The 24,296-nt window shown below is 38.8% G+C and overlaps 1 protein-coding gene across 2 annotated transcripts in view; it reads left to right on the plus strand.

Moving 5' to 3' along the window:
* The window catches only part of NCK2 (NCK adaptor protein 2), an 86,519-nt gene that overhangs the window by 16,473 nt on the left and 45,750 nt on the right, over positions 1–24,296 (plus strand). The window contains exon 2 of one of the 2 annotated variants that reach the window (XM_086619601.1): positions 15,407–15,478. The gene's annotated coding sequence lies outside the window, so the exon portion shown is untranslated. Of the gene's footprint in view, positions 1–15,406; positions 15,479–19,906; positions 20,006–24,296 lie in introns of those variants that run through there. The other variant, XM_086619610.1, reaches the window with a different exon arrangement.

The raw sequence follows: 24,296 nt of genomic DNA on the forward strand, positions 1-24,296 counted from the left end.
CTGAGGGCCAGGAGGGCTGGGAGCTGCTCCTGGGATCTGGGTGCACGTGTTCCTGCTCTGGGCCATGGGGCAGGTCTCCCCAGTTTTAGGGGTCCTGGTCAGGAGCGTGAACTGGCGCAGGGAGAGGTGGGGGGTCCTAATGTTGAGAGTACATTCTTTTGTGGGGGGCAATAGGTAACTGTCCGAAAATTCAGGAAGATTTCTAGGAGGGGAAGACTTTATCCTTTCTTTCACTCTGAATGGGCTTTTTATTATTTTTTCCTCGTGAAATGCATCTTCAAATGGTCCTCCTTGTTTTGAGACTAAGGATTATTTCTTTTTTATATAATTTAAGCAGACTTTTTTTTTAAAAAAAACAGTATATCCGGTCATATCTGTACTCCACTTAAAGACTTCAATCTTGATTGCAAATTCCGGGTACTTCTAGGGTATAAATAAAAAACAACAGTAATAACACATTGTTCTTTCCTTTTGAAATTCTGTAAAACCATATGTAACATTAAGCATGTACTTGATGTAATGTTCATTTTGATCAAGAATTTGGCAGTTCTGAATGCAACTTCTGAGTTTTTGTTAGGAATAAAATAGAAGACATTTTAGAGTTTTTAGCTTTACCTGTTTTACATACAAAACAATCTTTAAGCATAGGGGTCTGTGTCAGGATGGTAATACATTTCTCAAATTTCCATTCATGTAGAAACTGGTTTTGAAACAGTTTAAGAGAAGTATTAGTATGTTGTGGGTTTGTTATTAGGCCTCTTTCTTCATACCTTCTTTTTAAAGCTCTTCTGCTTTTTCTGGAAATACTGTGTATTCACATTTTAAAAGAAGCTTTGAAAAATCACAATATGAACACGTAGTCAGACATTTGAAGAATTGCTGTATGCTGAACCTTTTCATCTTGTGTCTTAGACTTGGATCAGAATTAACAACAAAAATCTCCACAATCCTTCCCCTTCTGAAAGGCTGACTCAAATTCATTAGTATTTTATTTTATCTTATCTTTCAGGATTAGAGTTTAAGCTGTCAAATTCAAAACCTTAACTAAAACCTGAAATCTTTTGGTGTAATACTCAGTGTAGATGGTCTGCGTTTCCTTTATTATTTATAGATTTTCTTAAATTTATTATCTCTGAAATGTCAATGTTTCAAAAAGGATGTCTGGACCTAGGCTGTTACCAGCCAACCCTTATTTTCTGTCAGATTGTTCTGAATGCTTTAAAAAAAATCTGTTATAATTAATGGTTGTTTGTCATCAGCTTAATTAAGAAAACTAAACTCTGCATAGCTCTTTCATGTGTATTTTGCCTTCCCTGTGTGTGCAGGAAATTGCTAATTGCGTAAAATATTTCTGCATCTCTTTCAGTGTTGTTCCTCTTATGTTTTGGTCGCTCTTGTCCTTTTTTCTTCCTCTGCTTTTGCACCGCTCGACCCTCTCCTGAGTTACTGCACCAGCCTCCTGCTCCATATTGTGCGCAAGGCATGGAGTCTTTAACAGCCACTTACTAAAAGACTACATCTGCTATCCAAGCTCTCATTTTGAAGACACCAGTGAGGAGCAATTTGGCAGATCTCTCTGCAATAAAATTAAGTTGTGATTGCATGCCCATCCAAGCTGTAATCTAGGCATTGCAGGTAATGGCAGTAATGAAGATGTGATAGCATGGTCTAGCAACCAGGATATATCCCCAATAGATTTGTACTCTCATTTGCACGTTGGTACTGTTTGAAGAAGCTCTGTAGACCAGAAGCAGAACTCATGCTGCCCTCAGGCCATTGATTTACAAATACTTTTAGTTCTGCAAGTTTGCTTTGAAACCATAGATGTGTGAGGGTTTTTTTTTTGTTTGTTTTGAGTTGGGTTTTTTTGAGTGAAGAATTGTTTCATAACATTTGGTGGTAATTAGCCTGAGTCAGTCTTTTGAATTGTGGGGGAAGTCCTGCCCTGCTGAGAATTACAGAAGTTCTGTGGTTGGTTCTTGAGGACCCCACAGTCTCATTCTGTTTTTTCAGTAAAGCCTTTGTATAGGTATACAAATGCCTTCAAAGTTTGCAGACTTGTATGTATTAGTCTCACGGCTCATTCTTTAAATTGGCATCATACATTTGATTCAATAACATGTGCCAAGGACTTTTTAAAGCTGGTGTTTATGTCAGATTATTTACTCTTCTGCTTGCCAGCGTCAGTCTTCTTCAAGTAGCAGGTCCAGGCAGTCCTCCTGCCTCTCAGCTCTGGGGATAGCATTGATAGGAAAGAGAAGTTTTTTACCTGTGAGTATATTAAAAGGCTGGAAGAAGAAATAATACTGTCCTCCCTTGAGGTGATCCTTCCCTCAAGAATCTGAAGCTTTATTCAAACAGGAGGTCTTTTTGCTCTGTGTCAGCTTTGAGTTTGGTTCTCAGACCCAGTGTGCTCATTAGAAACTTCCATCAGGTTGTACTCTGCAGAAAAGAGGAGTCGTGTTTCTGTGTGGTGAAGCCAGCCAGCTTTTTTAGGTGGCAAAGCTAAAACTGGCTTTTGAGACATAAGTTATGCAAAGTGTGTAACATTTAGCTTTACAGTTTGTAAGTCTAGCACTATCTTTTTCAAACTTCATTACTGATCAGTAATCGGCATAGAAACTCATGCTAGGGAATTTTGATGGGTATGCCTCTGGAGGATTGCTTTTTCTCCTGTCCTCTGTTTCCTTTGCATCTCACAAAGTGAGACAGTAATCTGTCTGTAATAAAAATAAGTAGGCCTGAGTTGCTTTGTTCCATGTATGTTTTGAAATGTTGAATATTGATTGACCCTTCTTGAGATCATTAATGCATGTCATCAGCAGGAAGGGCAATGTAATTCTAGTTAAACAACTAAGTTTACACATGCAAAGTTACTGCAAGTTAGTAAAATGCAAGGAGAGAATCATTTTTTGGCAAAGGAATGGATTAATGGTGTAGCCCATAAGGGGTGAGAACCGGTACTAGATGATGCATCATGCTTTTTGTCTTTGGTAGTGCTTCACTGTGGTATGTTTATTTCTGACTGTTGGACCATGACCAGAATTTTGAATCCTGTTTGCACAAGATGTCTGTTTCAGGACTGATTTTTTTAATATTTTTTTGCTACCATATGTCAAATGTGCTAAGAACTTGAAGCTTGTTGCACTGTTTTGTTAAGGTGTACCTAGTGCTTCTAAAAAATACAGTAGCTATAATTTAAGCACGTGATATGGTCATTGTCTGTATTTAGTCTCTAGCTTTGAAAATTCTTGATTTTGTATTTGTCAAGAAGAAAGCACTCATGGCATCTGTGATATTGGTGATTTAAATGGAAGGTTGTGACATACACACAGTTTTTCTTGAAAAAATCAGTTGCTTTATCAATTGACAGTGGATTTCTGAGTATGTTACTCTTAGATTTCATGGCAATAGGCTTTGTGTTCTGAAGCATGTGGGAATGTTTGTGCACTTTTGCAGCTTCAGAGGTGTAACTTCCCAAGAGAATAAGTTCTTGTTACAGGATCTGTATTTGCCATCACAGCCTACTGAAAGGAATGGTAAAACACAATGAAAGCAGATACAAATAAAATCCGTCAGAAGAGAGGGGGAGTTGTTTAACCTCCTTAAAAGTAAACCAAAGTTTTCAAAATTATTTAAATATGCAAATACAATGTAGTGTTTTCAGTTCTTTATTAGCTTTAAAAACTAGGAGATTAAACTCTTAGCTTCATTTCCAGGCAAAGACACTTGGGTCATAAAGCTTGCAGCTTCATATTTTTGTAAGTGAAGCTTATCTTCCTTAAGATCTGTTATATTGCTCAAAGCTACAGGCAGAGATAATTCAAGGTCTATGGTCTTTGGCTTTTGTCACTCCCTAATGTGGTCTACCCATAGTTTTAGATATAAGATGAAGATGAATAGCAGTGATTTAAATGGAAGCAAAAGACAAAGCAGTGGAGAAGGCATTTTAAAGAGCTTGCAGAAAATACCTATGTAAATACACTAGAAAAGGCCATGTGATTGATTAATATGCATTGAAAAATACCTCTGCCTTTTATTTCCTTTTCTAGCAAAAGGGGAAAAAAAAATCAATAATGTTACTGTCTTTATAATCTCCTCCACGCAGAGAAAGCTATGGCCCAAATCTTTCCATTCTAATTGCAGAACTGGAGCACAAACCTTGAAATGACTTAATTACCCTCCCTTCCCCCCTTCAGCATGCTCTCTCCTTCAACCTGGCACTTGCCTGTTTCTCATGGTGGTAAGCATGTAAAGGAAAGAATTTAGTAAAATTGTAACTGAAATTGTTTAATGGGATGACTGAAATATTTAAAAGTCTGTTCTTGAAACTCTGAAGCTTTCTGTCCTAGCAACAAAGTGTCTGGGTAATATGTTTGAAAGTGGACAGCGTATGTTTTCCTGGCTTTTGTGCGTTAACAACAGATCATGTGTTTAAATGTCAGCATGACATTTTGATTTCCAGCTTGCACAAGGAAGATGATTTAGTCAGGTCAGCTATGATTCTATGATTAAGAAACAGCTATTATGCATCCTTCAGAGAGCTTTGAGTGTGACAAGTGCTTGCTACAAATGAGGGATTTTTTTGTTTGTTTTCTTTCTTTGGTTTTTTTTTTTTTTGCATTCCCCAAACAAAGGGCAGACCTGGGCATCTATAAACAGTAGTTGCTGGGTAGAGAGATAAGCTCGAGAAATATTGTAATGAAAGTAGAGGGGCACATGATTATAATATATGCATAAATTAACTGCACTGAAGTGGTGAAGTATTTAGAGCTTCTGAAAGTTGTTCAAGCTTACTTTGCGATATTTAGCGACAATAGTTTTTTAGATCCAGATAGGATAAGAGTTTACATAAAAATGTTGTGGTCTTTTCAGTACTGTTCAAATTGGTGGGGTTTTGTTTTGCTTTTCCCTCCTCACTTCCCAATGTGACATTACCCTTTTTTGAAGGGTTCCTTACCCAGGAAATCTTTTTAAAAAAAAAAAAAAACAAAAAACTGTGACAGCTTTGGAGTAAACATTAAATTCACTAGGTAGTGGTTGGTAGGGCTTGCATGTGTGTTAAGCATTGAGCACCAACACAAACTCCTGTGCTACAAGCAGAAGGCTCAGGTGTTCGAGAACCATGAAATAGCGATGGCCAACTGGCTTCTTCAAGGGAGAGTGGGAAGAAACAGTATTTCTTAAGTCTTCCAGAAATGCCTGGCAGAGAAAGAGAAAATTTTGAGCTACTTTCTTTGTAAATGAAATTTTATTAAACTGTGATTGCCATCTATGTCATACTGTAAAGATGGTTGAAAAACATGCTGATGCTCATTTTGTTCAGTTTATTGTCATACCGTATGGGATTTAAATGAGACCTAATAGAGTAGTAATTGGATTTGCAGTGCTTGTGTGACTTAAAGGAGAATTCATGGTACTATGCTCCGTGTGTTCTAGAGAGCAAATGCAAAAATGAAATCTCCTGTAATAAAGAACTGGCAAGAAATGGATTCCTTGTATATATTCTTAAACTTAAAAAAAAAAAAATTTGAAGCTAAAGAAATTTATTCTAGGCTTCTCCAAAATGTTTCTGACAGCATCATTGACTGCATGGTTCAATTGGAAGATTTTTTTAAATGAACCATGTATGTTTTCGTTGTAAGAAAATACTCACAGTAAAGTGTACTATTAAGAAGTTTAGTTAAAATTATTGTGTCTAAAATTCTAAGTTAGGCTTTAACATGAGAAAATGTGGTGCGTTACTGATTTGAATTGTGTCCAAACTGGTAATATCCAAAATTGCTGGCTTACAAAGGGATCTCAGTGCATGCCTCTCAAAATGACTTTGAGATTAAATGCACTGAGCAGGTGAAGATGGTAGCTGGTGGTTCTTTGGCACTGCTCTGAATTAAGGCTATCTCAAATTCTGGAGTGCAACCCTGCATTTGTGTGTTACCCATTTGTTTGATTTTTTTTTTTTTTTTTAATTAGCAGTACACTTGAGAATTTACCAGATTTTGACCAAAAAAAGCTGCTGCTTTTCAGGCTTTTCTGAATCTCTCTAATGACTGTGCTCAGGGGAAAAAAAAAAAACCACCAAAGGCAACAAAAAAAACCCCCACCTCTTAACTGTGTGTGTCTTGGTGTAAGAAGCAGAGCCTGGAATGTGCAGTCCTAAATATAGGACCATTCATAATGAATGCTTTAGGCTCTCCTGAATTTGATATAGTGTTGATAGCAGAAGCACTTGCAATATATATACAGTGAGTTATAGCCTTACCCTGGAAAGTGTTCTCTGCAGTATATGGACGGATCAGGGTTAGAAACTTTGTCTAAATCAGTCTGCTATTTTTCATCATCATTCACTTATATTTATTTGAAGGTTTATTTATCTATTCATAATAGAGATAAAGGTTTCTAGTTAGAATGTAGCTACTAACGAAAATATATTGCTTCAGTTATTTGGTGTGTGCAGTTTTTTCTTTAGTTTAGTAGCAGTCTCATGAATAGTTTCGTTTAAAAAACAGATAAACTTGTATTCTCTAGTTTCTAAAGCAGTTATTTTAGTATGCCTGCAAAGAAAGAAAACAAAAATACATGTATTTTTTTCTTTGTTGAATTAAAAGGCTATTTTTCCCCCTACCTTGATCACTGTCTGTTTTAAAACCGCAAATAAACAGAATCCTGTGGCAAGGCTCAGCAAGCTGAAATCACCACATAATTAAGCTGTAACAGACACTTCCAAAGCAAAAGGGAAATCAGTGGTTACAATGGTTTAAGGAAAGCAGCGAAAGCAGCAAGAAATCATACTTTTGAATTAAAAGTCCTCAATACCGTTTGTCACTGCTGCCTAATACTTAAAGTGAGGGAGAAGATTATTTTCTTTTATGTAGAGTTTAGATAAATTTAGTTCGTGCTTCTGGGAAGTTGCCATGTTCTACTACTGCTGTTAATGTTTTGTTGGGAAAAGAATTTTTGGGAAAACCAAAGCAGTAGTGGAGGATGTAGGGATAAGCAGAAATCTCTTTAATTAGTGGAGTCAATACGTCTTATTTTGAAGAAACGAACCTGGAAGCTATTATCTTGGGGGGCAAATTTGGACAAGGTAATTGGCTTTGACCTTTGCCAGATGTCTAACAGTTCTTTTTCCCCTCTCCCTTGTGTCCAGATAAATGTCATGCCTTTAGGTTTTTGTTCCCTTGTTCTGGTTTCAAGTGTGGAGCTGCTTATGTAGCTAATCTGCGCTTAAAATTATTTCCACTTCTAACCCCAGTAGGACTCTCTTTTGGGGTATTCAGACAGAATTGACATAATTGGATTTCTGCCCAGATACTGTATTTAGATAGCTTTGGAGATGTCATTAATTTGACAGCTGCCATAGGAAATCTTTGTTTTGACTATTGTTACAGGGCCTGCAATGTTTCTATTGCATTTTCATTTGTAGTCTGCCACTGAATTGGCGTGATTAAAATGAGTAGAATAAGACACCATCAAACATGTACAAGACATGAAAGGGAGAAAATCAGTCTTGAAAAGCTCAGAAGGTAGGGTATTGCCAAATTTTATTTGTGTATTACGAGATTGTGGAATATCTAGTTAACTTTCAAACAGCAATAATAGCAGCGCCTGCGGCTAGGGCTGTGGTGGAACCAAGGCTGTGTTAACATTTCTCTTCTTGTTGTCAACGTAAAGCAAAGTTTCTGGGGCAGTTCAGGCAAAAACTGCTTCAAAAGTGTCTGATGATTAAACTGGAAGAAAAAGCAGATGTGCTCTGTGTTCTTGAGAAGTAGTGATCCTAGCAACTCTGCTGTTTGTTCCTTTTTGAGGATCTGAGAAAGCTAGTGGTTTTGTTTTGACCTGCAGGTTGAGGGTGCTGACTTTGGAGACTGCCCTTCTGCAGTGTCCAAAGAGGACAGTCACAGTACTGCACATCGCTGGCTGGCATGTACCACCTACCAAGTTGTGTAGGAACCAAAGCCGCTTCTAAGTTCTGAGCGTTTGTCTTCCACTTACCTTTGGCTCTTAGTTGTGAACCTCTAGTTACCATAATTTTGTATTTGAACTGCATCAAGTTTGTTGTTTTTCTTTAGTTCGGTCATCAGAGGAGGCTCAAAAAAAATTTAAATCTGAAGTGTCATTTTTTTCCCAGCCTTTGATATACAAATGTATTGGGACAAAAGTGTTTTCCTCCTCCCAAGGAAGATCATTTTCATCAATGTATTGCTGAACTCTAACACCAGGTACTATTTGAGCATATATATATATTTGAGCATATTCCAGTTTCAGTAAGGGATTTTGTGCTGGGATCTCTGTTTTTTAACCCCTTCCCTCAATTTTACTAATGGGTTCCAGTTTAATGTCTGTTTATGTGAGTTCTGCAGCCCTGTGCTTTTCAACATAGTAAATGAAATACTGAGTTTGAGTAAGCAATAAATCTTTTTACTCTTTCTGCTAGTGGTGGTTGAGAGAGATTTCTTCAACTTGCTCCCGCAGCTGGAGTCTTTATAGATTTCTTCACTCGAGAGCCAAGGTGCCTGGACTTTTCTGCCCTCCCTTCAAAGTGAAATGGTTCTCGTTTATGCTGACAGTACTTCAGATGCAGTTTGTCTGAACAGAATAGGGCAGAGCTTGCATGCTGTTCAGAATAAGATACTCTGTTTGGACAGTAATCCCTCGAGCATCCTTACATACCCATTGGCTGTGCACCTGGAGGAAGGGTAAAACCTTCTCTGCCGAGAGTTTCTCTGATAGTGAGTTAGCATTGTGGTAGCTAAGTCATCCTAATCTGTGGTTTTCACTTCTCCAAAAGGCATCTGTGACTGCCTTTTTCCAGTGGAGGTGTACGTTTTCAGTAATTTTACAAGTGCAGATTACTGTAAAGAGTATATTAATATACTGTTCGTGGTCATCTTTCACAACCTTGAAGTCCACAAGTATTGATTTAAAAGCTCTGACTCTACTTAGAGAGGTTTGGAAGAACTGGTATGATTCGGTGCGTCATATGTGTCTTTATGTAAAACATTTTAATGGCCAAGATGCAATAGGAAAAATAGATTTGTGAATGAGCTGCTTGGGCTGATGAGTTGTTAACCACTCAGGTCTTCAAAGATTCTGAGCTGGTTTTACCTAATGGAAAAGACTGTCATTGTGCAGTTTTTACAAACAACAAACTGAAGTATCAGTCAGAAAGGCAGAAGTTCCACTGAAACAAATTATTAAACTGTATGTACAAAATACTAAAGTGCTGAAGAAAGTTATCTAACTGTAAATGCTGAGATGTTTCTAAAAATCAAATCTGTAATTTATATTGTAGAATTCTTAGCAGATGCAGTCACTAACAGATGTGTAACCCTCCTCATTTCTTTCAAATTTAAAAAGCTGCTGGTTGTGCATGTGTTTGGATTGCAGCTACAGAGGAAGCTGGCAATGGAAGTTGGTTTTTGAAATACAGTATTTATTTTAAATGTTGATATTGTTTAGAAATTTAACTACTTGTGCTTCACGAGTAGATTGAGAGTTGATGGTTGTGCAAGTAGATGTTAAAAATGTTCATGTTTTTTGAAAATGTATCATGTATACGCAAGAGTCTGCAGAGCATATGCATTTCACTGCAGGAGTTAAATGAGAATATAGGTCAGCATAGCCTCTTTGATTGCATATGGTTCAAGTGTGAGCCATTGTACGCTTTCTCTAGCTGCGTTCCTCTCTCTATCTCCTCCCTCCAACTATATGTTTGGTTGATTTTTTTTTTTTTTTTTAAATAGTTGTTTGAGCAACCGATGATACCCACATGTCTAATTGCTTCCTCTTTGTTACAGACACTGGGAGCTGTACTACAGCTTTTGCATGCCAGATAGCAGCACAGAGAAGATACACAACCTCCTGCCTGTGCACTGTTCAAAAGAGACCCGAATTTCTTGGCTAACTCTTACAGCCTCTGGTGATGGCTTCAGACCTGGACCACTTAAAAAAAGCCCATTAAACACAGAAGTTTGTCTTAGCTTCAAGGGCTAGTCTCTTTTTCACAGCTGGCATACAGATTTAAATCTTTTTCCAGCGATTTAAGTATCTGGCAGTCTCTTCTGTGTGCAAGGCAGTGAACCTGTTCACGTGCCCCATTTCACTTGCTTCCTTGCTGTTAAGGAACCGCAACCTTAGAGAAGAAAAGCTTAGTTGTGGAGAGGATATAGCATGAAAGGATTTTTTTGTGTTTGTTTTCAGAATGTTATACGCATTGTAATGCGACATTGCAATTTGCTGCCTTTTTGAAACCTTAAACACAATGTGAATCCAGTCTTGCTTTCTGTTTTCTGCCTGTGTTCCGTACTTAGTTTTAAGATGTGGTACTTAATAAATGCCTTGACTTATCTGAGTTAAAGAATAGTTGTGTATTTTCACATTACCATTTTCTTAGCTTTAGAAGAAAGTAATAATAAGTGAGTTTTGAGAGGATATATATGACTAGAGTCTTGAATAAACTTGGTGGATTTCTTTTCCCTTTAAGCAAATTCAGGCATTGAGCTTTTGAGTTCTTAAGCTGATCTGTCTGCTGCTCTGTGGAACTAGATTGTGCCTGCCCAATTGTCTGCATAGTTAAAATATTTTGAACATAGCCTATTTTGACGTAATTTCATTTGAAATATCTGCCTAATGGAGAAGTCTTAATGGAATACTTTAATAGCCCAAAGTGGTTACCTGCAATTGCTCCAGTGTATTTCAGTCAATTACAAAGGAAGGCAATATTTAATGTTGGAGTGGAGCTAGATGGTGTAATGAACTGGCAGATTGCCAACTTGATCTTCTCCACAGGAGAATTTGTATTAATGTGATGCTTTTCATTTGTTCCCCAGAAGGTCACCAGTAATACGTCAGTTGTTGAATTTTATCATAGTTATTGGAGTCACTTGGATGCTTTAACCATTGCAGTTAAAATTCCCAGTCTGTGCAGTACAGGTTTATGGTCAGGTCATTCTTGTGTATTAGCATATTAAGTATCAAAGAGATTATTTTAGCTATTTCATGACAGAATTTAAGTAGGAGGTGGTCGGGTATTGGGAAGAGAGCCTGAGAGAATTGTCAGTGAAATAGTCCTTGTAAGGCTGAATCTGGATTTTAGCCATGGGGATAAAGAAAATGGGGCATATTAAAGCTATTAGTGAAAGGAAAGGTGGTTAATAACTTTGCATGTTACTTGTAATATCATTACAAGAGCAGTAATTTATTCTTAAGGTTGTAATCTTTAAAGATTACACAGTTAGGTATAAGCTGCTTATTGTATTGGATGTTACTGAGACTCATCTTCTGGTGCACGTTTGGAAGAAGCAGATTCAAACTTTTATTTATGACTGTTCAGAAGTTCTTTTTAGTGTATAATATACTGTATAAGGGACTTGTATAATCCTTGTGTTCCAAAGACCTTCGTCTAGAAAACAAATGAGAGTGCTGTTCAAATGTAGACAAACTTTTCATTCTACCTTGCATGTTTGTAATCATGCGTTCATCCAGTTCCTATACTTTGCCATTTCTGTCCCTTGTTGTCATCTTCTGTTCCTCTGCTCTGGACCTCACGGTAAGCATAGGGTATGAGGGCAGTCATTAGTGGTAAGGAACCGTGGCATTTTGCATGCAGCAGGGCTGACATTACTGCAGTAGAATTTCATAGATTTCATAGATTTCTAGGTTGGAAAAGACCTTAGAGATCATCCAGTCCAACCGTCCCTAATCCCCATTAAACCATATCCCTAAGTAGTTCATCCACCCTATTCTTAAACACATCCAGGGATGGGGACTCAACCACCTCCCTGGGCAACCTATTCCAGTGGCTGACAACCCTTTCAGAGAAGAAATACTTTCTAACATCCAACCTGAATCTCCCCTGACTAAGCTTATACCCATTTCCTCTTGTTCTGTCACCCATCACTAATGTAAAGAGCCCTTCCCCCACCTCCCCACCATCCCTTCTCAAGTATTTGTAGGCTGTAATCAGGTCTCCCCTCAGCCTCCTCTTCTCCAGGCTAAACAGCCCCAACTCCCTCAGCTGCTCCCCATAAGTTTTATTTTCCAGCCCCTTGACCAGTTTAGTCGCCCTTCTTTGGACCCGCTCCAGGAGCTCAATATCTCTCTTAAAGCGAGGGGCCCAAAACTGGACACAGTATTCCAGGTGTGGCCTCACCAGTGCCGAGTACAGGGGCAGGATCACTTCCCTATTCCTGCTGGTCACACTATTCTTGATACACACCAGTATCCCATTGGCCTTTTTGGCCACCTGGGCACACTGCTGGCTCATATCAAGCCAGTAGTCAACCAACACCCCCAGGTCCTTCTCCGCCAGGCAGCTCTCCAGCCACTCCTCCCTGAGCCTATAGCGATGCTTGGGGTTTTTATACCCCAAGTGAAGGACTCTGCACTTGGCCTTGTTAAAGCTCATGCCATTGGCCTCAGCCCAATGATCCGGTCTGTTCAAATCCCTCTGAAGGGCCTCCCTACCCTCGAGCAGATCGACACAGCCTCCCAGCTTGGTGTCGTCCGCAAATTTACTGAGGGTACATTCAATCCCCTCATCCAGGTCATTGATAAAGATGTTAAACAGAACCGGACCCAGCACTGAGCCCTGGGGAACCCCACTGGTGACCGGCCTCCAGCCGGATTTAGTCCCATTTACCACCACTCTTTGGGCCCGGCCATCCAGCCAGTTTTTAACCCAAAGGAGGGTGTGCCTATCCAGGCCATCAGTTATCAAATCCTAATACCTAATCCTAATAATTGGTATTAGGATTGAGATGTGACAAATGGATGTCACACTAGGTGGTACAGAAGTGATGGGCACTGATGATACCCTGGGAAATGACTGCTCAGCTCTGTTCCTCCATTTGCTTTGCTGCCTTTCAGAAAGTTGTTGACTTCATTTCCCAAGTCTTCTAATGTTGCACCGGTTTGTCTTTTGGGTGGACAGTGTTTGCCACACGCGCTCCAAGCTTTTGAAGGTTGATGGAGATTATTTGTACTCTCAAAGTTTAATTATTCATTCCCCATCCTGGCTTTACTATCGAATACAACTCTAGAGTTCTGGCTGGTAGGGCACAGCAGCAAAGCTAGAAAACCTGCCTGAGGGCAGATGGTCCTAAACCCTAACCGCTGTTTCCATTTACTGCCCTTTGAGAAGAAAAATCTTGAACTTCTAAAACTGAAAGATTGTTTCAAGAAACATATTTAAAGTACAAGAGAATTATTTGCAGCCCAGGTTTCCATCCCGAGTTTGAATCACTCTGCAAATCACAATGTTGGTGAAGCTTTGGGCTGTGGGGGTGTGAGAAGGAAATCGGTTACTCTTTGGAGAAGTGACTCTTAGTGTGACCTTGTAGCAGGAAACTTCCTCTGGCTCTTCCATGCAAAGTGAAGATTTTAGCAGGAGAAAAATAAACGGAGATAGCCACACAATGGGATTGAGCCCAGAGAAGACAGGAAGCAGTTTGCATCTTGCACTTGTGTGTCTGTTAGTTTAACAGTTTTATTTCAATCAAAATGTTGGTAGGAATGAGGTTTTCTTGTACTACTTCCTCCTTTGACTCTTTGTACTATTACTATTAACATTCTGAGCTACTTTTAATGTAGCTGTAAAAATAAAGCCATCCTTGCTGTACAGAAGGAAGTTAGCATTGTTATATTGAGATAAACACGACTCATTCTTTTCTTATGTGTTTAGATGGAATTTGGACTCTTATTTTCCCCAACTGTACTTCCTTTCCAGTTGACTGATAAATACAGGGTTAGTTCTTCAGGTATTGATGATTAACAGTATTGTTTTCAGCTCATTTTCAAACACAGATTCTGTACATGAATGTGCATTTGTGAAGGTGTGAGCAATAATTGAGAGTGCTGTTGGGTATTTCTTTAAGGAACAAACCGAAAAACCCTCCAAATAAAGTCAGAAGCTTGGTGTGGTACTTTGGTGGTGGATGGTAAGGGGCAGGAGATGATTTGTGCGCTGACTCCGCTTGCAGCTGCCGGGGACCAAGGAGGGAGCTGAGGGACAGGGACTCTCTCTTGCTTTATCCTATAGCAATATGTTTTTGCTTAAATGTTTATCCAACTATGGTTTCAGTAGTTCTGTTACTCCACTTATTAATGGGTAGAAGTCTAAATCTCACTTTTAAACACCTATGTAAGATATTTTTATTACATTTGTTGATACTTCCACCCCCCCCCCCCCCCCCCCCCCCCCCCCCCCCCCATTATGTATGGGATCATTGGATTCATTGCTCTTTTTAATAGAATTTCTTTGTTGGATGCTTTTGTAGAGTGGCAACTGATTGGAATCTGTTCAGAGAAGACTCTGAACAGAAACCTTTGTGCATAAGTGGCCTCCGTTTGAGTAGGAGCTGTAATCTGTTGTCCTTATGAGCTAGGAGCTGCAGTGCAGGAAGACATTCAGAATTTTTGCCTTCTCTTTGAATTGGATCTTAATGGGTTTATACAGCCTGAATTTGTCAGACGTCCTATGGAGTTAGAAGCATTGTTAAAAACCAGAAAGAAATGTTTAAATGTTTTGAAGTCTATTTTGAAAGGTTACGGTTGTGGCTAGAAACACGGAACAGAACAACAGAGGCTGAGAGGGACCTCTGGAGGTGTGTGCTGTCCACCTCCTGGCAGGGCTAAGGCTGCAGCTGAGGCCATGTCTGGGAGAATTTGAGGCTCCACCAGGAAGAAGGTCCATCACTTCTTGGGGATCATGTGGCCATTCTTAGCCACCTTTGTGATAAAACCTTTACATCCAGCCAGAATTTCCATTACCGGAGTTCTTCAGCCCTACGACCAGCTTCACTGCCTCTGTCAGAGCTCACTCATGTTGGGTCAGTATCTCTTGTGCCAGAGGGACCCAAGCCACACGCGGTAGTGATCCAGATGGATTACACATCCAGATGTGTGCAAGTGCCTCCTGGGTGGAAACAGTCATGTCCCACAAAACTGCTGGCTATGTTTTTGCTGATGTGCCTCAGTTTTCCACACGTAACAGTGTTTCCCTTTTCTTAGGAAGCATAGGCAAGTTAAACTGACTAATGTAAAAGTGAAGGAAATGGTAGATAATGATGCTTTTTTAAACGTGATCTTTCTAAAACTGGGCTGAATTTTTAATTCTGTTTATTGACTGATTTTTTTCCTCTGTACTGTGATGGCTGGGTTTGTAGTTGCTTGCTTTCCTAGATGGTTTGGATGGTCTGTGGCTAAATTGACCTTGTATTCACTGAGAAGAGTGAAATATGAAGATGGATTCTATTTATGCTAAACAGGTGCATGAAGTTAAAGCCATTCTGCCTGCTCTTCAGCATCTCTTAGGAGATTTTGATAGAATGAAAACTAAATTACCTAGCTAAAGTTCTCCTAAGTTTAGTGCTGAAACTAAAGTGTGTGTTGTTTGTTGTTTCAGACAGTGGTGTACGTAACTTTGTTGGAGAGTCCTGCCTTTCACTGCCTGGATCATTTTAACAGTGTGCCAAAGGTGAGTGGTTCAAGTTCAGTGGTGATTTTTGTAACTAAAGATAATGAGTCAGCTGGATGTATTGCTTGGTTTTGCTTTCATGTAGTGTAGTGCTTGTAATTTTTTATTTTTTAAAGTGCTGGATAGATGATCAAATAGCAAGTCTTTTTCCTTCAGTGATCTGAGACAAATCAGTTTTAGCTTGCTCTTTCAAAGAAAGACAAGAAAAAAGGATAAGCTCAGATTATTAATTAAGCACTAGCTCTTGCTACCACTGTTTTTTGGCTCTCACCTCCTGTTACCTGCTGCTTTAACTTGGGATTTTTTTTCCTGAAGGCACTGTAGGCAGGACGTGATGGTGTGGGAGGTATGGAGTAGTAGCAGCCATCCATAGCCTGTGGCGGAGCAGGCTTAATATTATTCTTTGATTGAATTCTAAGAACTAAGTAATAGCTTATAAAGTATTGACAGGAAAGAAGGTTCATAGGTTTTCTGTGAGAGTAGGAGAGAATTGCATTCAGTATATACAGAGTATCTTCTTGGGCTGGCTCAGAAGACCTGAGGTAACCTAACGAAGCTGATGTTTTCCATAGGATTCATTTCGTGGTAGAGTCTGACTATCTTCTTTCTATTAATTCGTGTACCCTGTTGTCTGTTTCTAGTAACTGTAGTTGATCTCTGTGGCTTAGCAGGGATTTGTCATCAACAGAAACTTTTAATAAAATGAGACCTCATTACAACTGTACCAAAAAATAAAAGCAAAAAGGCAGGACACTGAATGAACTTTCAGCATTGTAGTGGCAGCAGCACGGAGCAGAAAACTGGTAATCTTAGTTTCATTCATTACTTTGCCAGGTGGATTTATTATTTCTTACTCAAATTCTCTGTTTATGAAAACAAAAATAATGTTACCTTCTTCAGAAGGAAGTTTTGAAGGCTAATTATTGACATTTTGGAGACTTCAAATGGAAAGCAGTGTATGAAGTCCTTGTGTGCCTTGATTTTTTTCTGTGAGTTATGTTAAATGGTTGTTCAATGAAGTGTTATCAGATGTTGAAATTAGACTTAATTCGTCTAATAAAGTGCAGGTGAACCAGTTAGAATTAAAAATGCATTCCAGTCTTAAGTTTAACATCTACATATGTTTTTTGCAAATGATTTAGTTCCCTTCAAACTGAGAGGGAAATGCTGAAACTAGGATAGAAAACCTGAGATGCTACAATTGATTTTTGCAATACGTTTTCAAATTATCTAATACATATCTTTGAATGTAATGAACAAATTTATAACCCTGGCCTTTCTAACAGATCAGAGTATAGCCTTGAGCCTTTTGTATTTGTATCTAAAGACTAGTAGTGAGAAATCTTTTGTAATAATTTTCTAGAGTGTAAACTCCAGTAAGTTTTCATTATACTTTTTGTGTATTGTGTAAGTAGCAAAATTAAAATGTTCTTGAAATGACTGTTAAGGTAAAAACAAAGAAACACACAATCCTAAAGCAAATAATTCATCAAACTGTAGAGTTAACCATAGTAAAATGATTCTAATTTTTCTACCAAAATTTCTACTGCAAACTAAACTTGTAGTTTACTGACTATGGCCCAAATTTTCTATTTATTTCATATGTGTAATATAAAACTCTCCAGAGTTTTATCTTCGGAATCTCTTTCTTGTCCTGTTGTGTAGTAGTTTTTGTTTAAATGTTCTGTGAAAATAATGTAAAAAAAAATCCACTGCTTTGTTCAAAGAAATAGGCGTTTGGAATCTGGATTATGGATTTAGAGTCATCTCTATTTGTTGAACTTATTGCTGTTATATTTGGCTTATTGAGTAATTTTTTCTTCTACCCTTTAAAATAAGAAGGGAGGAGAGGAACCAAACATGCCCAAAGTGAAGGTGTTTACAGCAGCTGAAAGTTTTATATGTTCCTCAAGGGCAATAAATAGATAATAGCTCACTGAAAGGACGAGAGGAAGAACTAGTTGGATGTGTCAGTTGATGGGGGTTGTGTCCATTTTTTTTTTCTCCCCCTTTTTTTAAAGTATGGGTACCCCGAATATTTGCTATGTCCAATTAGACGACACTTAAGTTTTATTTTGTTACTGAAATTAACTTCCTATTAATACTTTGTCTTCTTCATCCTTTCTGTATGTGTTTCTGATGGGCTATATTCAACTAGGTAAAGATGTGATTCTGCAAAACATGGAGCATTCTAATGCTTTTCCCAAAAGGAAATGAATGCATTAGGTGTGGGTTCAGTAAAGCCTACACTTGAAATGCCTTGTTGAAACAGAACATAGTAAACCTTTTGCCCTTTGAAAAGGAAATGCAGTTGGCAACAGAGTAAATAATCATAAATGGTAGTCAAAATGTTGTTAAACTTCTCGGAACTGCGGGCAATAACGTGTCCTTATAGGATTTTGTTGAGTCAGAACTATAGTGTAATTAGTATGTGGTTGTCAGGGTCTGCTAGCTCATCTTTTATCTAGCTGGGCAAGCTGGCTTTTTTCAGTTGTTTGTTTCTGTTTTTTCTTTTTTTTTTTTTTTCTTGAGAATTTCTTTTTTGTATTTTAGTGATAACGTTTAGATAAAGCCTTCTGAGAAATCTTCTTTAATGGTATAGTTTTTTGAGACTTCGTACACCTTTATGGAATGTACTGTTCCATTCTTCAGGGATGCCTCTGTACACAGGAGTGAGATTGTTTGATGAGACCAGAAGCAAACAGGTACAAGTTATCAGTGTCTTAGTACTCAGCAGATTTGCCAAACTGTGATCAGATGTCACTGACTGCAGTACCACAACATTTAGTGAAAAGTCTAGTCTGTAAAGGTACTCTGAACAGCCATGACACAAATGTGCTTCTGGTGTTGCGAGACTGGGCACCTGCTCACAGCTTCCAAAAGACTGATCCTCCCCCTCGTTTAAAGAGGAAAAAGCACCACAGACATTTCAACTTGATGGAACTGTCTGTGATGCTGTATCAAAATATTTCTTGGTGTTTTTCTGTAGATCAGCATATTTGTAGTTGTTGATTTTTGAGGAGTTTAAACCCAAGGAAACAATGCTTATTCTTAGTGTTTTGTATGAGTTAGTTATGGGAAATTTTTATTCTGAGAGTAACTAAGAGAACAAAAGGTATGTACTGAGTGGATGTCTGGATTCCTTTCCCTTAAAAAAAAAAAGTTTCCTGTAATTACGTCGATTATCCTAGGAGTCTAAAGTGTTGATTTCAAGCCTTTGAATGCAACTTCAGCATTACTTAAATATATTTGCAGACATTTAGTATAATAAATGGATTTATAGAATACTGCCCATTATGTTATACTAGTGGCATAATACTTTCTAACCTTTAATTGTAGACAGTAGGAAAGAACACTTTCATCTCACTTCTGTGCCCCATAACCACAGGTGTACCCCCCAAATAAATATTTTCTGAATTATTTAATTTTAGTGCTTTCTTTTTTAGATTTTTTACTACATTTTTTCTGTTTCTCTTTGTAGTAATTGTAGTTCTTTCCATGAAAATACAGGTATGCTTTTATTTACTAATAATATCAAAATAGATTATTAAGAATCACTTGTCTATATTTTTTTTCCAGCTTTGATAGCTTCAGGTGCAACTCGGGTTTGTAGATATCAGTGGTACCTGTTATGGCCCACAAATGACTTTTGCAGTATACTTTAACTGCAATCCATATGGATTCTTCATCAGAGAACACCGTACAGCTTTCATCAATATGCGAAAATTCAGTTCAGTAAAAATAAAACAGTGACCACGTTTTTCCTAGCAGAAGTAGTTTTGTGGTTTGATAGCCAGTATGGACTTTGGCTGTCTTCTCATCCAGCGTGTCAGTTTTTCTGAGCCAAAAAAAGCTTTGCCTGCTGAAAAGAATCTAGCATGTCGCTCGTAAATATAGCTATGAGTTAAGCTATATATAAAAAATGGATATATACGAATAAGCTAAGGTTAAGCTTGTGCTTGAGTGTATTCATGCACTGAGCACAAAACATACAGTGACCAGCCCTTAGTGTCTTGACCAGTGCTCAGAGAAGTGCCACTGGCAGAACTGGTTACTGAGCCCCTATTTCTGTAGTTTCTAAATAAACGTATCCCTGTGTTACACCAGTTTCAGTTAGAAGATTTGCATGTGCACTGTGCTTTTGAGGGACAACTGATGTGGCTTAGAATATGGTCTTGAGAAGCTCTTCCGGATAGCTTATGCAGATAAACTGCATCACAGGGCGGGTATCCTGAGATGCTGAAAGCATTCATGACTTAGCAGAGTATCATACATAGAGGCATAGGTCGGGGAAAGTCAGCTTCACACTTTTGGGATGCAGGGAGTGGGAGCAGCCCTTGTAGCAGCTCTGTGCAGTGCGATAAGGCTGTATCGGTGCAGGGGCCGGTCAGTGATCCCAGACCCTCCTGAAGGAGGAAGCAGATTAGCAGCTGAGGCCAATGACTTATTTCAAGATCTAACTGCCCCATAAAGGAGCTGTTGTCATCTCCTGCTTGTGAACACCTCCTGGAGATCCCCTCCCCTGAGGTATGAGGGGTGCCGTGCCTGTTCTGTAGCTCTGTAGGGCAGACGGCTTGAGCTGGCGCTGTGCAGGAGTGGGCACACAGCCAGTGTTGGCATAGGTAGCTTATAAAATCAGTTGAAGGCTTGTTCCTCTGTTTGATAATGGCTGGAAGGCAGTTCTTCTGGTGTGGAGGCTTTGAGGGAACTTTAAATGATTCATTGTTTGCGTTAGACTTGGTGTGTAGTAGAAAGACAACTAAAACTGTAAACGTGTGCATTTTCAGTAGTGCTGTTAACATATTCCTTGTAACATCATATTCAAATGTATTATGATATTAAAAAACGTTTGGCTTGCTGAAAGAATGCCTTTTAATGAATAGGAAGAGACTGTACATTCAGTTCATCTTGATTCATATCTAGCGAATGGCTTTGTGTAGGTTACCCAGAGGCTCTCAAATAACTGCTGAAAGTGGTGGATTTCACAGAACAGAAAATATTTAAAGGTTAGTATGGTATACTTGCTGTGGAATTCTGTTTCTAATAAATCGGGTAATTAATCTTGGATTACAATTACTATTTGCACTGTAGTAACAAAGCTTGAATTGTACTAAGCAGAGAGAACTGAGAAAATGAGCTTGTCCTGTTTATTTTTAAGCTGGTAGTAACACGAAGTGTAGAATACTGTGCATGCAGATACAAACCCTTTACGGTCTATTTTTCTTTCCTTGATTTTAAGTTCGAGAGTCTTATTTTAAGACATCACAGACTCCTTGCAATCTCCTGGGTTTAACCTCTGCTTTCCTTTCTGCTCTCTCTTCACACCCTTTTGTTTCAGGGCTCCCCTGCAGCTCTCATCTTATCCTTCCTTATTTTGGAGGCTGTTGTCTTGTGCCAGCCAGCTGCTCTTAGTTGTTCCCCATAATAGAGTCTCTGTGCAGCTTATTTTCTACCTGCTCCTCTTCCCCGCCCCCCACTCCTTTATTTTAAATGATCCTACTCCTGCTTTTTGATTCAGCAGCTGTATGCGCAATCCTTCCAGCAGGTCCCCTGCTACTGTTATTGCTACTCACACTGGTTTTGTTCCTCACTGGTTTGAGCCCTTACGTTTCTTTTTAGTACGTCTTTTTGTTGTGACTGCTTGTTCTGACTCTTCCTACTAACCTTTAAAATTGACCTGTAGCCTGTTTTTTTTTAATGTGAAATACAGACATCTTAACAGATGTGTTCCTATATGCAAGTGCATATTGCCTCTCATGCAAGCAGGCTATGTCAGTGATGTCGGAGAGATCCTTTCCCTGAAGCAGCAGGTAGTTGTGAGATCCATATTTTCCCAAGAGACTGATTTTGAATTCTCTGTCTTGCATCAAAATCAGTAGCTCTTTGTCCGTTGGTGCTTAGCACATTCCATGATAAGCTGGGTTGTTTCATACCATTAGTTCTCAAGTTATCACATACCAGCCCCAAAAATGCTGTTGAATGAGGGTTAGACCTCTCTTTTTATTTGATGTCTGAATTTGTTTTTCAAGATTAAACAGTCAGAGAGTATTAGTTATCTTCTCGTAGTTCTCCCTGAAGATTACTGAATAGCATTTTCTGCCAGCCCTGGATTTGTATAGGATCTGGAAAGGTCTGTTCCTTTATTGCTAGAGAGAGTGCTGGTTTATGATGATGAAGATCAGGATGCTTGGTAAGCTAAAGCATTTATCTCAAAAGAAAAGGGTGTGACATCCTTGGGTTTACTAAATGTTTTGACTAGAACTACTAAACGTGTGTGTGTATTTATGTTTATGAAACTGGTTTTGAAACTAGCTCAAAAGCAAGGTTTTGACAGTTGTGCTCCCTAGAAATTGGAGGGATAAGGGAAACTTGCATTCTGAACTGCTGACTTGCACTTCAGGTACTCTTTGGATGCATGGCTGCTATAGCATACTTTCTGACTGCAGTAAGTTACAGAAACTTGAGGAGGTGTTGACCTGTGAGCTGTAACCATGTAACCGGTAACACATCATCATGTGGCCAAAATGAGGGCGTCCCATACACGTGCCGGGCTTATGTCTAGTTGTGTGAGAAATGGCTACTGCTGCACATTCTTCAGGAAAAAAGGTGATGGCAGAGAGATCCATGGGTTGTTGGGGCCTCCTCCCTGGTTGTGGTTCAGGAGAAGCTGAGGAAAATGACGGCACAAAGCAGACCGCTCTTTAGTCAGACTAAGGATTCTGGTCTGTAAGTGATCGCTGCGCATCTCCACATGCTGAGTCAGTACCTTGACTAATTCTGCAGAATCCTTGAAAATAAGAAAAATAAAAACTGAGGGCAGCATTTGATGCAATGACACGGTACTGCTTACCTTTATGGAACTAAAGCTTGGCTTAAGTTTTTGAACCTAAATATATTACCCACCAGAGGAGCAGAAATAAGGCATCAAATAACACTTCAGTCCAAGACCTGTTCCTCAGAGCTTAATTTTCAACAAGGAGCTTAAGAAGAAGAACAAATAAAATAAAAATGCTTGGTATTAGTCACTTGAAGCATTCAGAGGTTCTGTCATGCAGAAAAGGAAAAGGGATCACTCTTCTGTAAGTTCTTACTGAGGTCCAGGGAAGAAGGGGGATGCATGTGTCTTCTGCCTTCTCTCTATTCTCTTCCCCACCTTGAGAGGTAATTTGTGAATTTTTCTATACATGCCCCTATTTTTGATGAGCCAAAGGATTCTAACTTGCTGCTCCTTTCATACTCTGCTCCACAGCTCCCAATACTTGTTTATGAATTTTCTTTAAAAAGCCTCTTTCATTGAGACCTGATGCAGACTTGGTAAGACTCTTGGCTTCTCTTAGTAAGGTCTGATTTAGATAATGAAGAAATTGTCTACTGCTTATAACAGAATTGTGACGTGTCTGTCTTGAATTTTGACTACAAGTAATACTAAGGTACTACAAGAAGCTGTCAATTACTAAGTATTTTGTGTGGCTCTCAAGTAAAATTGTATATGAAACAATGATGGCATAGTTACTTTGATTGAAACTCAGTAGCAATATATAAAAAAAATTAAATTTATGTTAATCTAGAAGGAAGAAGAACACTGTGGCTAAACTTCCAAATTTCTGACCTGTGTTTTTGAACCTGTTTTTCCTTTATTTAATCTTGGTTCTAGTACAGATATTAATCCCCACAGTCTCTTTCCATGTTTGGAAATTATTAGGCTACTATTATTTCCTGTTCATATTTGTTGATGCATTTTATTGTTATCTGGTGGGAGTAAGGAAGAAAACATGTCTGTGAGCATGTGAAGATAGAATGTCTCATCAGTGTAAAAGTACATAACATTTCTGGATGAAAGAGAATGTGATGTAGCAGCCAAAGTCAAATGTTTAATTTTGAACCTATTTGCTTATTGCAGGGAGATTTTATTGAGAAGAGTGAGCTGTGGAGAAATTTCTGGCAAAAGATAAAACAGTAGGAGATTTAGAGGAGTTTGGAAAGATCCAGTTTTCTTCAGGCACTGGAGCTCAAAGTAGGAATAAAGGAGGATGAGAGTCTGGCATTGCCAGGCAACATTTGTCTCTATTGAATGTACATTTTGCTCATAGAAATGTAGACTCTTCTAATTGCTTATTCACGGGTTGGGGTAACTGTTTCTCTGGAAAAAGTCCTAGGCTTTATCTGGTAAAAGTTTCCTTTCAGAAGCTTATCTTTTTGAGCAGCAGTTCTGGTGCAGTGGAAAATCATGTTGGGGTAATAGCAGTGGAACAACTTTTTAGGTTGTCTGTGTCAACTGACTTAGTGCAGCTGACAGCTGAACTGCAAGGTTAAGAGTGCAGGATAAGGAGCATCTTCCGAAGGTGCTTACAGCAGCCTGCGTTCTCTGGAGCAGACGTAGCAGAAGGGTTTCAGTAAATCCCCTTTCATCCTTTGCTACCTTTGGTGAATGGTGTTTCCCTCTTGTTTTTTTGTCCCTTCCCTCTGACTGAGGAATTAATGGCTTGCTGCTGTGATTGTGTGGCAGGGCACTCACAAGTACTATTTTTTGGAAGAAGACCTCCTTTGAACTGGAGGAAGATATGTAAGAAATAATTTGATTGAAATAAGTGAATGCTGTTAACATTCAAGACTGTCCAGTCTTAACTTTAAATTTAAAGGATTTTTAAGAGTTATAGGACAGGTCATTTTGAAACCTGTTTTATTTGGAAAAGTGTGAGGGATTGTGTTCCTCTACATTTCTGTTTTGGGAGCGGTTAAGAGAGGATTCCTGTCTTGGCTCTGAAGAGCTGTTGGAAGGATAACTTTAGAGGCAGACGGGGATGGCCCTCTCTTGCCT

This window comes from Tauraco erythrolophus, chromosome 1 (genome assembly GCF_009769465.1).
Source record: "Tauraco erythrolophus isolate bTauEry1 chromosome 1, bTauEry1.pri, whole genome shotgun sequence".
In the NCBI taxonomy this organism is placed as follows: domain Eukaryota; kingdom Metazoa; phylum Chordata; class Aves; order Musophagiformes; family Musophagidae; genus Tauraco; species Tauraco erythrolophus.